At 38.0% G+C, this 16,395-nt stretch overlaps 1 pseudogene; it reads left to right on the forward strand.

Moving 5' to 3' along the window:
* Positions 1 to 8,921: 8,921 nt before the first annotated feature.
* Positions 8,922 to 10,428, forward strand: LOC107508198 (annotated as a pseudogene).
* Positions 10,429 to 16,395: the final 5,967 nt, after the last annotated feature.

Below are 16,395 nucleotides of genomic sequence, written 5' to 3' on the forward strand. Positions count from 1 at the left end.
GAAAAAGTACTGAGTCATTCAGATGAAATGTTTTTTTTTTTTTTTTTTAAATTATTTAACCAAAGCTTGGTGGGATTATACATACATCTACATTAGCATTAGGGTTGTGAATGGTTAATATTTGAATCAAACTGTATATATCTCTTTAAGGATAGCTATAAAACTAAAGCACTGTGGTATAAATCTACATTTATTGGAAGTTAGAATTAAAAAGCAAAACAGCAGGAACTGAATGAAAATCATGACACTGATAACAGGCATCCTTTCTGAAAATTAGGGTAAGTCCAACGATTTATGCACAGTAACATTGCATTCGGCCAGACTTCTTTGTAGAATATAGTCTATCTAATCAGTAAACCCTATTAATATGCTAATCTTAGTTTATTCATACAAAATTTAGTAATCTTTAATGAATCACTTATGTGGTTATCAATAGTTCTTTGTTGCATGTGCAAATGAAAATATAAAAACTGGTACATCATTGTTCATAAAAATAGGGAAAAAATTCAATTTGATTAATTCCTGGTCTCTTAGGAAGACTGTGACTGCAAATCATTCTTTGAGAAACTGCTGCTACATTCTACAAAGAGCATGGAATCTGAGTGTCCACTTATTGCTCTTGCTGCTGTTTTACTTTTTCATTAATGTATAACTTACATTTAGTAAAGTTTATAAATTTTAAGTGTCCAGCTGGAGGAATTTTTGCATATTTATGTGTAGTCAACACAGAGATTGAAATACAGAATATATCCAGTGACCCAGAAGTTTCAGTATGCCTTTTTACTCAACACTCCTCCAAAGGTAGCCACTGTTTTGATCTGTATTACCATTAGCTTTTCCTGTTCTGAGCTTCATAAAAATGGAATCAGAGGGTATATTTTCTTCATGTGTGGCTCATCACATACCACATTTACCTGTGAGATATATTCACGTGTTGTCACTGTAGCAGTAGTTCATTTTTTCTGTGTAGTATTACTTTGCGTAAATATACCACAATTTATCCATTCTAAGGTCGATGGATTTTTTTTTGTAAATATGAATAAAGTTGCTATGAACATTCTTATACACATTTTTGGTAGACATACACACTCAGTTCTCTTGAGTACCATCCAAGAAACAGAATTGTCGGGTCATAGGATAGCTGTTAGTTTAGCTTTGGTGAATTTTGTTAGTTTTCTAAAACAGTTGTGCATAGTTAGACTCCTACCTGCAATGGTGAAAGTTCCCATTTCTCCACACTCTTGGTATTACCAGAACTTTTCATTGAGGTCTATCTAGTAGGTAGGAAGAGGTATCATGTTTTTTTTTAAAACAGCTTTCTTGAGATATATAAGAAACACAATAAATTTCACATATTTAAAGTATATAAATTAATATATTTTGACATATGTATACACCCATGAGACAATCACTACCAAGAAATTGAACATGTCCATCATCTCCAAAAGTTTTTTGTGGCCCTTTGTAATCTCTCCCAACCTCATCCTCATCTTATTTTAAAACAACCATGGATATGGTTCTGTCAGTATAAATCTGCATTTTCTGGAGTTTTATATAAGTGGAATCACACAATATCTATTCTCTGTTGTCTAGCTTCTTTAACTCAGCATAGTTATTTTGACATTTATCCATACCATTACATATATCGATAGTCCACAATTTTTATTGTTGAGCACTATTCCATTGTGTAGCTATACCACGATTTGTTATTGCATTCATTTGTCGATACGCATTTGTTTCCAATTTTTGACTATGATGAATAAAGCCGATATGAGCATTTGTGTGCAAGCGTTGTATATTTTCTTTCTCTTGTGTAAATGCCTAGGATTAGAATGCCTGGGTCACAAGATAAATGTATGTTTACCTTTTTAAGAAACTGTCAAACTCTTTTCCAAAGTGGTTTTTCCATTGTACATTCCCACCACCAGCATATGACAGTTCCTTGTTCTGCTGTATCCTTGTCAACACATGATATGGTCAGTCTTTTTTAATTTTAGCAATTCTCATAGATATGTAGTGGTATCTCATTTTGTTTTTAATTTGCATTTCCCTCATCATTAATAATGTTGAGCCTTTTTTCATGTGCTCATTTGCCATCTGCATATGTTCTTTGGTAAAGTGTTTACTGAAATCTCTTGCCCATTTAAAAAATTTCTTGATTTCTTACTGCTACATTTTGAGAGTTCTTCATGTATTCTAGATACAAATCCTTTATCGGACAATTATTTTGTAAATATTGCCTCTTTTTCTGTGATCTATGGCTTATCTTTTAGTCTCCTAATGTCATCTCTTGAAGAATAGCCGTGTTTAATTTGATAAAATTCAACTTATTGCTTTATTTTTTTATTGATTGTGTTTTGAGTGTTGTATCTAAGGTCCAAAAATGGTCTCCTATGTTTTTATTTCTAGATTGCATAGTTCAGCTTTTACATTTAGATTCATTTTCAGTTAATTTTTACATATGGTGATATGGCACAATATATAAGTACAAACTGATTTTTTTTTGTATATGGACACACACACATACATGCACACGTACACAGACACACATGTATACATTCATGATTTAAGCTTACTAAATAACTAGAGATAAAACTATAATCTCAGAGAAAATAACAAGATTTTTTCCCGAGTGGTGATTGCCACTAAGGACCATTTCTAAATGCATCTCCTCTTCACTGTCAGGTTCTTGGAAGTCAATGCGACCTGTCGTGGAGCTGTGTCTAGGCTGTGTTGTGGTTTTAGTTTGATTTAGTTCACTGCTGACTTTGAATGGTTGACAGTGAGATCAGGACCTTCCCTTCAGTACAGCTGGGATTTGAGACCAGACAAGATCCTAGAGACTCACCTGGGCTTCATAGCCATGTCACCGGTTTTCAGAACTGTGGGGGACCCCTACTCCCCTTTATAGCCAACCTGCCAGGTTATTGGGTTGCTGGGGAGTTTTCTTTGTTTTTCAGTCTAGCCTCCTTTTGAGCGTGGAGATCTCTTTCAGCTTTGGCCTTTGGAGGACAGCTGCATAGAGGTCCAAAATAACCTCAGAGGGATTTTCTCAGCCTCCTGCTGAATCTCTAGGCTTTGGTAGCGGGAAATCCAGATTATTGCGAGGGGTCCTGATGCATCTCCAGATTTCAACAGTTGGACACTGGCTTACCTCAGGTGGGTTGCTCTCTACTCTTTAGCCTGTTCCTCATGCCTCCAGAAAGAGGCTTCTCTAAACTTGCAGGAGGCTCCATTTTGCAGGAGGGGATGTTTCAGCTTTCCTTCTCTCCTCCCAACTTTTTGCCTGTTACTTCTGAGTGAAGACCCATAGGAGAGAGTGAAAGTGAATCTTGGGTGCAGACCTGCTCTGTTGCTGGGCGTCCTTTGAACTTTAATCTGTCACACTGGCCCATATGCAGCCATTAAACATTCACTGAAATTTGGCAAACTTTTTCTTACACCATCTTCAGTGTGTTATTCTTTTTGTTCCAGTGAAAAGAGCAGCTGTGGGCCTCTGCCTTCTTAGAAAGAGCTCATTATTTAGTGAAGCTTCCTTGTATTTCCTTTCTTTCTATGTTTCCTTGTGTCTTCAGCTCTCTAAAGCACTTTAAAAAAACTATGTCTGGCATAACATGAGATTAACAGGGTTGTTGTTGTTGTTGTTGTTTTGCGGCTTTATACAACTAAATCAGAGGAAGAACTGAGATTCATTCTGAATAATTTGAGAATCGTTCCTTTACAAACAAAGCTATTATGGTTAAATGGGTACTAAGGTTCAGAGAAGAGTAGTGTTTTGCCAAGGTGAAAAACTGAGGTAGGGGCAGTCTTAGGTCCAGCTGTCCTGACAAAATACCATAGACTGGATAGGTTAAGCAAAAGATTTTTTTCTATAGTTCTGGAGGCTGGAGGTCTTGGATCAGGGTGCCAGCACGGTCAGGCTCCGGTGAGAGGTCTCTTCCTGGCTGCACGTGGCTGTCTTCTCACTGTGTTCTCACAGGGCAGAGAGAGCTCTCTGGTATCTCCTCCTCTTCTGGTTATTGGACCAGGACCGCACCTGTAGGACCTTGGTTAACCTCAGTTACCTCCTTAAAGGACCTGTCTCCAAATACAGTCATATTGAGAGTTAGGGTTTTAACATATGAATTTGGGAGAGACACAACTGAGTCCATAGCAGGAGCCTCACTGAATTAGAATTCCAGGTAAAGACTGAGAAGGTAAATTTGGGGTCAAGGGACTCAGGGTCATGTATAGTTTAAAAACCTTTAAAATTGGGAAAAAAGAAACAGAGTTCATATTCTGGCTCTGTGCTAAAACTGTGGGATCTTATGAAAGGTTTTCCTTCACTGGGCTTGTTTCCTGAGAGATATACAAGTTCACTGGGATCATATACCAAAAGTACCTATCAATCTTGATTGTATTTGTGGGCCTTTAATTTTTGGAGTTAACTGAATAATGAAACAGAGAAGGTAATGTCACTGAAAAATTTTATTGTTACAGCTCCCAAGAGGAGAGGCCACTAAGGGAAGCACACTAGTCAGTCAGGAGGCTGGAATGAGGAGAAAACATGGCCTAGAGTTTTTATTGTGATTTCCATGGGAAGGAAGGAGTGAGGCATGGTATAAGCAGGCAGGATTGGCAAATCTGAATAACTTTAGCGGGCTCTGGGCTACAGGGGTGGTCGCTAGTTGCTTGGTACCTGGCCCTGGAGTGATTTAGAGCAGGAGAACTAGGGGCTTGGTGTGTGAGAGTTAGATAAAGGAAGTGGTTGGGTGTGTGGGTTTCTGGATTGGTCAGCTTGCATAACAAAGGCATGTTCCCAGGCAAGTGATTTACTCTAGTCTCTAGGAATCAGCTAGCCCCAGGAGGAACAGTCTCTCCTGGTCAGCAAGGCCCCCAAGATATCAAATCGTTACAAAATACAGAGAATAAAAAGACGATTAATACACTATACTAGTATCTCACATATTAGTACAGACTTTATGAGAATTTCTCTCTCTCATAATCCCTTCTGTCTTTGTTAACCCCACAATCACCTCAGCAGCTTCTCAAAGATGATTCAATCTTTTTCTCTTGCTTCGTCTGTATGATAGCCACATTTTGATGCATTCTGTCTCGATAAGGCTGACAGCCCCATTAAGAGGGGGCCCTGCTGGACTCCATCGAAGGTGGGGGTGGAAACACCAGGGAATGAGTGGTCTGAAAGGAGCCAGCTTTGCTGGGGGTCAGACATGCTTTATTCTGGGGCTAGAAGAGAGGGAGTTCCAGGCTTATGAGAGGTCATAGGTTACCATGTATCAGCATCCCAGCCACAGAGAAGACATGCAGAAAATCTGTTCCCCCAGACTGGGCTTCCCACATGCTTCAGCATCCGCACTCTCTGGGCTGGAGAAAGGGACAGTCATTGGCCTCACTTTAAGAAGGACTAAGGCTTAGCAACAGTGTCAACAGCTATGAACAGGTCATTTTCTTGAGTTGTTTGGGTTGTCCACCTTTAGGATAAAGTGAGAGTAAATAGGATAGGTACTCTGGACTGAGTAATTATCCTTGATTTCTTGGAACTTCAAAGAAAGAGGTGCTTATAGAAAATAGAATATAATTTTCTGTTAATGCAGCCAAGTGGGATCTTGATTGGGAAAGCTTATAGAAAATAGAATATAATTTTCTGTTAATGCGGCCAAGTGGGATCTTGATTGGGAAAGCGCCTCTGAATGGCAAGCAGGACACTAAAACAGGGCACTATCCAAGACTTAGAATTATGAAACCCAGGTACTAGATAAATATTTTTTCTTTCCAAACTCATCATACCATGAAAAGGTTATTCATGGCTAATTTAGCTCCATCAGAGGCCAGAGTTCCTGGGAGTGATATAATCTTGGCTTCGGGTGCCTTAAACATATTTGCCAACTAACCTCTCAAAAAAAAAAAAAATTAAGTAACTCCTCAAATCTCTTTGATCCTGGCTAGTTATTCATACTCCATGAAGCTCAACTTCCTCCACTATGAGAGTAATAATGTTTACTTTGTAGCTTTGTTGAAATCATACCCTGAAGATTCTAGCAAATTTTAAATAGTCAAAAAATGATAGCTTCTCCTCTTTCCCTCCATAGTAGCTCTCCTCTCTAAACAATAAAAACAAATTATTATAGAGTAGTCAGAACAATTAAACTGATACAGATTGAGTACTTACAGTGTGCTAACGACTATTCAAAGGGCTTACATATGAGATCTCATGATTCCATGAATTTAATAAACTCTTGAGAAAAATTCCAGACTTTTTAATACATCACACGTCATAGCATTTACACATAACACTGCTCTGGCTGTCTGAATGAACCACAGATCCAGATAGACAAGATGCGAAATTTTATCATAGTTGACTCAATCTGATAGAATGAGAATGAGAGAAATCAGAGAAAATGTGTTACCTTCACAGCATCTATTTATTAATTGCAGAATTTTTTTGAGTAAAAAATAAATAATAATGAGATGCTAACTGGAAAGACCTATAATAAAAACTGATCGCAGTAATTAAGATAGCAATGCATTGAGGGAGAGAAAAGACACATAGATCAATGGAATGGAATGGGGAGCTCAGAAATAGACCCACACAAATATGCCCAGTAACTTTTTACAAAAGAGCAAAAGCAATTCAGTGGAGGAGGAATGGTCTTTTCAATAAATGACGCTGGAGTAACTGCCCATCTGTTGGCAGAAAAAATGAACCACGAGAGAGAGAAAAAAATGGCATAGATGATACAGGCTCTGTTCACCCCTCTGGCGACCAGCTCAAAGTTGTGACGAAAACAAGGAGCAGCAGCAAGGAAAAATCACCTGGGATCTAGAGGAACAAGATATACAACTATGGGGAAGTCCAAGGAAACACCCTGCAACGGCAGAAGATAGGACGGGGAGACAACGTGGGGCTGCCTGGTCCCGAGCGGCTGAGAGAGACGGAGGCTGTGGCAATGGCAGCGACAGACTCCTCTTAAAGGGGCTGCATCTACCAGCAGATAGTTGCAGTAACGGACCTGCTCGCTCTGAGCACCAGTGCCCACTTGGCTGTGCGAGCAGGCACCAGGGACTTATAGGGAGGCATTGTCGGAACGAGGGCCAGGGAAGACTCATGGGTACAGAAGTGCCGCTGGTATCTATTGTTCCCTGTTGAGCCAACCCCGCTACCAGTGAGCTGGACACAGCGCTGCCATTGCCCTGACGTCATCAAACTGGATAATAGAGGTCGCTCCGCCCAGAGGATTCCCTGAAACCCCACCTCCCCCTTCTCGTGCTCCACCCAAGCCACTTCCAGGTGTATCCTCAGCGAGTCAGGTGCTCCTTATTGAGATTTGCACTGGAGGCAGCCTCGGTTTCTGGTGTGGATTTATGAGGCAACTATAATCTGTGGATTGCTTGCTGAACCTTAACAGGCGGCCCTGGATGGGTAGAGGCTTAGGCTAAGTGTGCCCTGCAGCTGAACCCCTCTCAGGACTGTGCCACTGGACACCTACTTCACAAACCCATACTAATAAGACTGGGATACTTAAGAGCTTTGCTTAATACATAGAAACAGACACAGAAAGGCAGCCAAAATGGGAAGACGAAGAAGCAGAAACCATATGAGAGAATAGAACAGAGATCTAGGAATAATGGAGTCAAGTAACCTAACAGATACAGCATTTAAATCACTCGTTATAAAGATGCTCAATGATCTTTTGGCAAGTGTAGAGAACTCCAACAAAGAGATAAAAATGGAGATGAAGATTTAAGAGGGAACCAGTCTAAAATAGAGAACACATTATCTGAGATGAGAAGTATATTAAATGGAATATTCAAAGGAATAAACAGAGTGAATAAAGAAGAGATCAAATGCCCTATCTAGAGGACGGGAAAGCCAATCTGGACACTCAATCAGAATGGCAAAAAAAAAAAGATGCCAAGACTATAAACATGATTTAAGAAAGACACTATTAAGTTTCCAAATATTCATCTGATCAGTGTAAGTGAAAAAATCAATATGTTGAACAGCTATGTGAAGAAATAATGATGGAAAACTTCCCTAAACAGATGAAGGAAATGGACATAGAACCCCAGGAAGCTCAGAGGATCCAAAAATCAAGGACCCAAAGAAGCCCACACCAAGACACATCATAATTAAAAAGCCAAAGGTTAAAGATGAAGAAAGATTTTTAAAGCAGCAAGAGAAAAACAAATAATTACATATTAGGGAACACCCATACGACTGGCAGCTGATTTCTCAAGAGAGACTATGCAGGACAGAAGGGCTTGGCAAAAAATATTCGAAAGAACAAAGACCCAGGATATAAAACGAAGAATAATTTATCCAGCGAACCTATCCTTTAGAGTTGAAACAGATAAAGAGCTTCCTGGATAAAAATAAAGGAATTTATCACCACCAAGCCAGAATTACAAGAAATGTTGGAGGGACCTATTTCAGAAGAAAAAACATGTATCAAAAACAGGAATAAAGAATGGTAACAACTACATTCCTATCAATAAGTACCTTAAATGGAAAGGAATTACGTGCTCTAACCAAAAGATAGAGTGGTTGAAAAGGATACGAAAACAAGACCTCTGCATATGAAAAGGAAGGGGATGGAAAAAGATACTGCTTTGATGGACCTAGAAAGTATTTAAGTCAGACAGAGAAAGATAAACACTGTATGATTTCACTTATATGTGGAATCTAAGAAATAAAAAGAACAAACTAATGAAAAACAGACTCACAAATACAGTGAACAGTTTGGCAATGGACAGAGCGGAGAGGGTTTGGGGGCTAGGAGAATGGGATGAAGGGTTAAAGAAGTAGAAATTAGCTGATGGATGGTCGTGGGGATGGGGAGCACAGAATAGGAAATGCAGTTAGCATTAATACTTTGGCTAGATGGAGGGTCAGGGGAGGGAGGCTGCAATTGGGGGGATCGTTTTCTAAACTATATAGATGTCTAACAAATGCACTGTATACTTTAAACTAAATAAAAAGTAGTTAAAAAATCCATGGACCTCAAAGTTCTCTTACAGTGAGCAGCTAGGAGTCGCACTGTCAGAAGCAACAACCTCTGATCTTCCTCTTAGCCATCAGCTCAGCAGCTGCAGAGCAGCGACCATGCAGGAGTGCATCTCCATCCACGTTGGCCAGGCTGGTATCCAGATGGGCAATGCCTGCTGGGGCTCTACTCCTAGAACATGGTGCCCAGTCTGATGGCCAGATGCCAAGTGACAAGACTATTGCGGGAGGAGATGACTCCTTCAACTTCTTCAGTGAAACAGGTGCTGGCAACCATGTGCCCAAGGTAGTGTTTGTAGACCTGGAACCCACAGTCATTGGTGAAGTTCCAACTGGCACTTACCGCCAGCTCTTCACCCACAGCAGCTAATTACAGGCAAGGAAGTTGCTGCCAATAACTATGTTTACGGGCACTAATCATTAGCAAAGAGATCACTGACCTTGCTTGGACTGAATTCAGAAGCTGGCTGACCAGTGCACAAGTTTTCAGGGCTTCTTAATTTACCACAGCTTTGGTGGAGGAACTGGTTCTGGGTTCACATCCCTCCTGATGGCAAGTCTCTCCGTCGATATGGCAGAAGTCCAAGCTGGAGTTCTCTGTTTACCCAGCCCCTCAGGCTTCCATAGCTGTAGTGGAGCCCTATAGCTCCATCCTCACCTCCCACATCACACTGGAGCTCTATGATTGTGCCCTCGTGGTTGACAATGAGGCCATCAATGACACCTGTTGTAGAAACCTCAATATTGAGCGCCTAACCTACACTAACCTGAATAGATTGATAGGTCCAATTGTGTCCTCCATCACTGCTTCCATGGAGCCCCGAATGTTAGTCTGACAGAATTCCAGACCAAACTGGTGCCCTATCCCCGCATCAGCTTCCCCCGGGCCACCTATGCCCCTGTCATCTCTGCTGTGAAAGCCTACCATGAACAGCTTTCTGTAGCAGAGATCACTTTGAGCCAGCCAACCAGATGGTGAAATGTGACCCTCGCCATGGTAAATACGTGGCTTGCTGCCTGTTGTATCGTGAGGACGTGGTTCCCAAAGATGTCAATGCTGCCATTGCCATTATCAAGACCGAGCTTGGCATCCATTTTGTGGACTGGTGCCCCACTGGCTTCAACTTGGCATTAATTACCAGCCTCCCACTGTGGTGCCTGCTGGAGACCTGGCCACAGTACAGCAAGCTATAGGCATGCTGAGCAACACCACAGCTATTGCTGAGGCCTGGGCTCACCCGGACCACAAGTCTGACCTGAGCTATGCCAAGCGTGCCTTTGTTCACTGGCATGTGAATGGGGGCATGGAGGAAGGAGAGTTTGCTGAGGCCCATGAGGACATGACTGCTCTTGAGAAGAATTATGAGGAGGCTGGTGTGGATTCTATTGAAAGAGCAGGTGAGGAAGAAGTAGAGGAATACTAAAGTTAAAATGTCACAAAGGTGATGCTTTTACAGAGAAGCTTATTCTGTTTTAAACATGGAAAAGCTGTGATCTAATCGGTTAATTTGAATGTAGCAGTGTATACTCTCATATACAATTATTGGCTTAATGCTTTAAAACATGATGTTTTGTTATAGACCCAACCTATCTATTTCTCTGAGGGGTTTGAATAAAGTATTCCCTTAAAGTATTGTCTTAAATGAAAAAAAAAAATTCGTTTTAAACTTCACTTCTTATGAAAAAAATACTAAAAATGGATTATAAGCTTAAATATAAAACTACAATACTTATAAAAAAGAAAGTAAGAGAAAATCTTTGAGACCAAAAAAACAGGTAAAGAGTTCTTAAACTTGACACCAAAAGCATAATTCATAAGAGAAAAATTAAGCAAATTGGACCTCATCAAAGTAAAAAATTTTTGCTCTGCAAAAAGCCCTATTCAGAAGATGAACAGACAAATTACAGACTTGAAGAAAATATCTTCAAATTCTTCATCAGCCAAAAGTATTTTATCTAGAATATGTAAATAACCTTCAAAACTCAGACCCAAAATAATCTACTTAGAAAACTGGATATTGACACAAAAAAGACATTCGCAGACATTTCACGAAATAGCATGTGAGTGGCAAATAAACACATGAAAAGCTTTTCAACATTGTTAGCCATTAGAGAAATGCAAATTAAAATTACCATGAGATATCATTACACACCTATGAGAATGGCAAAAATTAAAAATAGCAATAACAACAAGTGCTGGCAAGGATGCAGAGAAACTGAATCGCTCATACATTGTTGGTGGAATTGTAAAATATTATAGTCCCTCTGGAAAATATCCCAGTAACTCTCGTCATTTTAAAAATGGACTAATCATATAACCCAGCGATCCACTCTTGGGTATTCATCCCAGAGAAATGTCTTATTTCCACGTAAGAACTTGGGCATAAATGTTTATACCAGTTTTATTCCTAATAGCCAAAAACTGTAAATTATCCAAATTTTCTTGAACGAGTGAATGATGAAACAAACTACGGTGGGTCTACACCATGGAACGCTACTCAGCAATGAAACAGGAACAAACCATTGATACAAACAACATCTTAGAGGAACCTCAAGGACATTATGCTGAATGAAAAAAGCCAGCCTCAAAAGATACATGATGGATGATTCCACTTATTTAACATTTGTGAAACAGAATAATAATACAGATAGTAGAATATTGGCTGCTGGGAGTTAGGGTTAAGGATGGAAGGGAGAAGATGGGTGTGGCTATAAAATGGTGACAGGAAGAAATCTTGTGCTGATGGGTACAGCTCAATATCTTGATTGTGGTGATGATTATTCAAAGCTCCACATGTGACAAAATAGCATAAGGACAAACACACATGCACACACACACACACACTCACACATATGGGTAACTGACAAAATTTAAATACGCTCTATAGATTGTATCAATGTCAATTTTTTGACTTTGATGCTGTAGTACAGTTGTGCAAGATATTAACATTGGAGGAAGTTGGAAGAAGCGTGCACAGGTTTCTTCTGAACGTATTTTTGTGAACTTCTATGAATCTATAATTATTTCAAAATAAATGGTTTAATAAAAGCTGTTATGAACATTTAAAAAACATTATTTATTCATGGTAAATAAGTGTACGAGATATACTGAAAAGACTTATATATTTGTTATATTTCCTAAAAGTAAAACCCACTTTCTTCTCTTCCTTTTTATTGAAAATCTTTTAACAAAATTATTTTTGATAATTAGAGCTTGTATGGAAAAAACACACCAGTAAGTATACTTATATGGCTGTCACTGTCCATTTTAGGTAAAGAAGAGCAATATGGTGGACGTGAAAATGGATCTTTTAGCTTTAAAAATTTTCCTGTATGTATTGCAGATTGCTTCGATCTCAATATTTTTATTTTCGCTTTATTTATTGATCTATCTAGTTATTTATTTTTGTTTTACAAACTTTAAGAGAACATAGAGTTGCAAAATTGTAAACGGTATAAAATTGTTTTAAAAAAGAAAGTGAATTCTCTTGCCTATAAATTAAAATAGATCCTGATAAAAATACAAAAAGGATTGGTTTCATTTTTTGGAAAGTAGATAAACTAATTATAATATTCATACAGAAAAATCAGTGTGGTCACTTTAAAATATGTCTACAAATTTTTTAACTGGTAGGGCTTACTTTTACTCTCCTTGAGTGTGGCTAGACTTACTTCTAATGAATATGATAAAGTGATAGTGTGTTGTTTCTGAGACTAAGTCATACAACTTATATGGCCTCTTCCTTGTTTTCTCTATCCTGGATCGCTTGCTCAGGAGGAAGTCAGCTCCAACACTGCGATGATATTCAAAAGTTCTGTGGAGAGGTCCATATGGTGAAGAACTGAGGCATTCTGCCAACAGCCAGTGAGGAAGTGAGGCCTCTTGACAAAGCCCACATGGCAGTAGATCCTCCTGCCCCAGTCAAGATGTCAGATGACTCCAGCCTCAGCTGGTATCTTGACTACAATCCGAGAGACCCTGCACCAGGAACACCCTGCTAAGCCGCTCCCTAACTTCTCACCCACAAAAATGTTGAGATAGTAACTGAGTTTTTGTGATAATCTATTATACAGCAATAGATAACTAATATGGTGAATAAGCAATAATAGCCATGAAATCATAACAGGAAGAAAATGAAGGAGAGTAATGTGATCACAGAGTAATTCAATCATATTCTAAAACTTCAGTAACTAAAACAATATGTTACTGGCATATGAATAGGCATACAGATCAGAGAAACATAATACAAAGTTTATAAATATGCGTATCCATGTGAAAATTTAGTATATAGTAAAGGCAACATTTCAAATCAATGGAAGAAAAAATAGATTATTCAATAAATGGCATTATAAGAACTGAAGAACCATTTGGTAGTCAGTTGGATCCATGTCTTATACTTTATATAAAAAAGAATTACAGTTAGATCAATACTTAAATATCAATATTTTTTTAAAAAGATGAAAATAGTTAATGGGAGAACTTTTTAAAAAAAATTTCTGAGTAAGAAATTTTAAAAACCTGGATATACTGATAAATTTGATTACTCACACACACACACACACACACACACAGACACACACACACACTTTCTGGATGCATAAATATTATGAACAAAAGTGAATAACAAGCTGGGAAAAATATTTGCTGCTAATACCACAGAGAAACCACATATCTTCCTGTAAATTAATAAGAGAAAAACCACGCCTCCACAAAAAATGAGTAACAGACAGACAATTGTCAAAGAAGAAAACATACATGGCTTTTAAACATACAAAATGTGATTAATGACACTTGATTTAATAAATGTGAATTAAAACTACAGAGTGATACCACTTTTGATCTATCAGATTGGTTAAGAAGAAAAGGCTTGATGAAGCCCTATCCTGGCGAAGGTATGGAGAAACAGACACTCTTGTCCATTGCTGGTGGGAGAGTGAATTGGTGTAATCTCTTCCAAGATCATTTTGACAATTTTGTTATTTGTCCAAACTATAGATTTACACAGCACATCTATTTCTAGGGTTTTAGCTCGTAAATATAATCTCACATGTACAAAATGATATAGGTATGAAGTTACTCTCTGCAGCATTGATTAATGATTAACAGCTAAAGATTAGGAACTGCTTAAAGGCATTTTAAAGAAATTGGTTAAACAAATTATGTCACACACATACAATGAGATAACATGTAGTCATAAAGAAGGTTAAGAAAATTACACAGATATAGTATATCTGCAAGATATAGTAAAACATTAAAAAGCAATATGTGGAGGCTCAATACTGTGGGAGGGGAAATAGTTGCTAAACAAATTAACAGTCAAATTATAACAATGAGGTGGGGACCAGTACCCAGAGTTGCTACAATATATTATTTAAAATGTCCAATTTTCATCATATATTTGCAAATATATTACACAGCACAAAGGAAGTGAGTGGTAGCCAAGTTATGCTGAGCTAAGAAAATGACTACATATAGTAAAGTAATTTTATAACAAGGTTCTGTTAGGTTTGTAACAATAATAGATGTAATACGCATAACAATAATATCATAAAAAGGGGGAAATAATAGAGCCATTTAGGACTCACGTTGCTCTCTATCACTGGAATTAAGGTAGTATAAATCAGAAGCCGATTTCAATAAATTAACATATATAAGGTAAAAACTAGAGCATATATTAAAAAATCTGAAAATAGTGAAAAACATTTAAAGAAATTAAAACACAACATTAGAAACATGCACTTCATTCAAAGGAAAACAGTAAAAGAGGAATAGTGAAACATAAAAGACATGGACACATAGAGAACAAAAAGTATCATGGCAGATGTAAATCCAACTATATCAATAATAACATTAAATGTGAATGCGTAGGAGAAGAAATAATACCAATGCTTGACAAACCCTGCCAAGAGAGAGGAAGAAGAAGAAACAGTTCTTAACCCATTTTATGAAACCAGTATTACCCTGATACCAAAACCAGATAACGGCATCGCAAGAAAACAACAGACCAATATTGCTTCTGAATATGGATGCAAAAATCCTTAACAAAATACTAGCAAGTTGAATGCAACAATACATAAAAAGAATTATACATCACGACCTAACAGAATTTACCCAAGCGCTAAGTTGGTTTAACATCTGAAAAATCAATGTAATATATCACATTAGTAGGATAAAAAGCAGAAATCACACTGTCTTCTCAACAGATGCAGAAAAAGCATTTGAAACAACCAACACCTTTTCATGATGAAAATGCTCAACAAACTAGGTTTTAGTAGCGAATGTCTTCAGTTTGATAAAGAATTTCTATTAAAAACGTCCAGGTAACATCATACTTAATGATGAAAGACTGGCTCTTTTCCCTTAAGGTCAGGAACAACACAAATATGTCCACTCTCACTATTTCTGTTCAACATCATACTGAAGGCCCTAGCAAAGACAATTAGGCAAGAGAAAGAAATAAAAGGCATCCAGATCAGAAAGGAAGAAGTAAAGCTATCTGTATTCACAGATGACATGATCTTGTATATAGAAAATCCTATGGCATCCACTAAAAAAAAAGGGAGTGGGGTGTTAGAATAAACAATTTCAAAAGGGCTACAGGATACAGGATCAATAATATAAAAATCAACTGTATTTCTGTGCACTTGCAATGAACAACCCAAAAATGAAATAAAAACAACAGTTTCTTTTAAAATAGCACTAAAAACAGAACAAGATACTTAATTTAACAAAAAAGTGCAAAACTTATACTTGTGAAAGTGAAAACCATAAACTATTGTTGAAAGAAGCTAAAAAATGATCAAAATCTGTAATTAGAAAAACATCACATATTCATAGATCAGGAGACTTATCATTGTTAAGACAGCAACATTCTTCAAGCTGATCTACAGATTTAACAAAATCCCTAACAGAATCCCAGCTAACCTCTTTGTAGAAATTGACAAGCTGGTCTAAAATTCACTTGGAATTGCAAGGGACCCATGACAGCCAAAACGATCTTGAAAAAGAACAAAATTGAGATTCACTCTCCTCAATTTCAAAACTTACTACAAAGCAACAGTCGTCAAGACACTGTGGTGGCACTGGCTGGGATGGCAAGAATAAAAAGACATAATAACAAGCATTGTTTTATAGTAAGGGTGAGGATGTGGAAAACTGGAACCCTCATATACTGCTATCGGGAATGCAAAAAGGTGTAATCACTTTGGAAAATAGTCTAGCAGTTCCTTAAAAGGTTAAACACAGAGCTACCTTGTCATAATCAAAAAGTGTTGTCTATGGCCATGCTACCCTGAACAAGCCTCATCTCGCCTGATATCAGAAGCTAAGTGAGTCCAGCCTGGTTAGTACTTGGATGGGAGACCACCTAGGAAGACCAGGTGCTGTACGT

Source organism: Rousettus aegyptiacus, unplaced genomic scaffold (assembly GCF_014176215.1).
Source record: "Rousettus aegyptiacus isolate mRouAeg1 unplaced genomic scaffold, mRouAeg1.p scaffold_m13_p_2, whole genome shotgun sequence".
Lineage (NCBI taxonomy): Eukaryota > Metazoa > Chordata > Mammalia > Chiroptera > Pteropodidae > Rousettus > Rousettus aegyptiacus.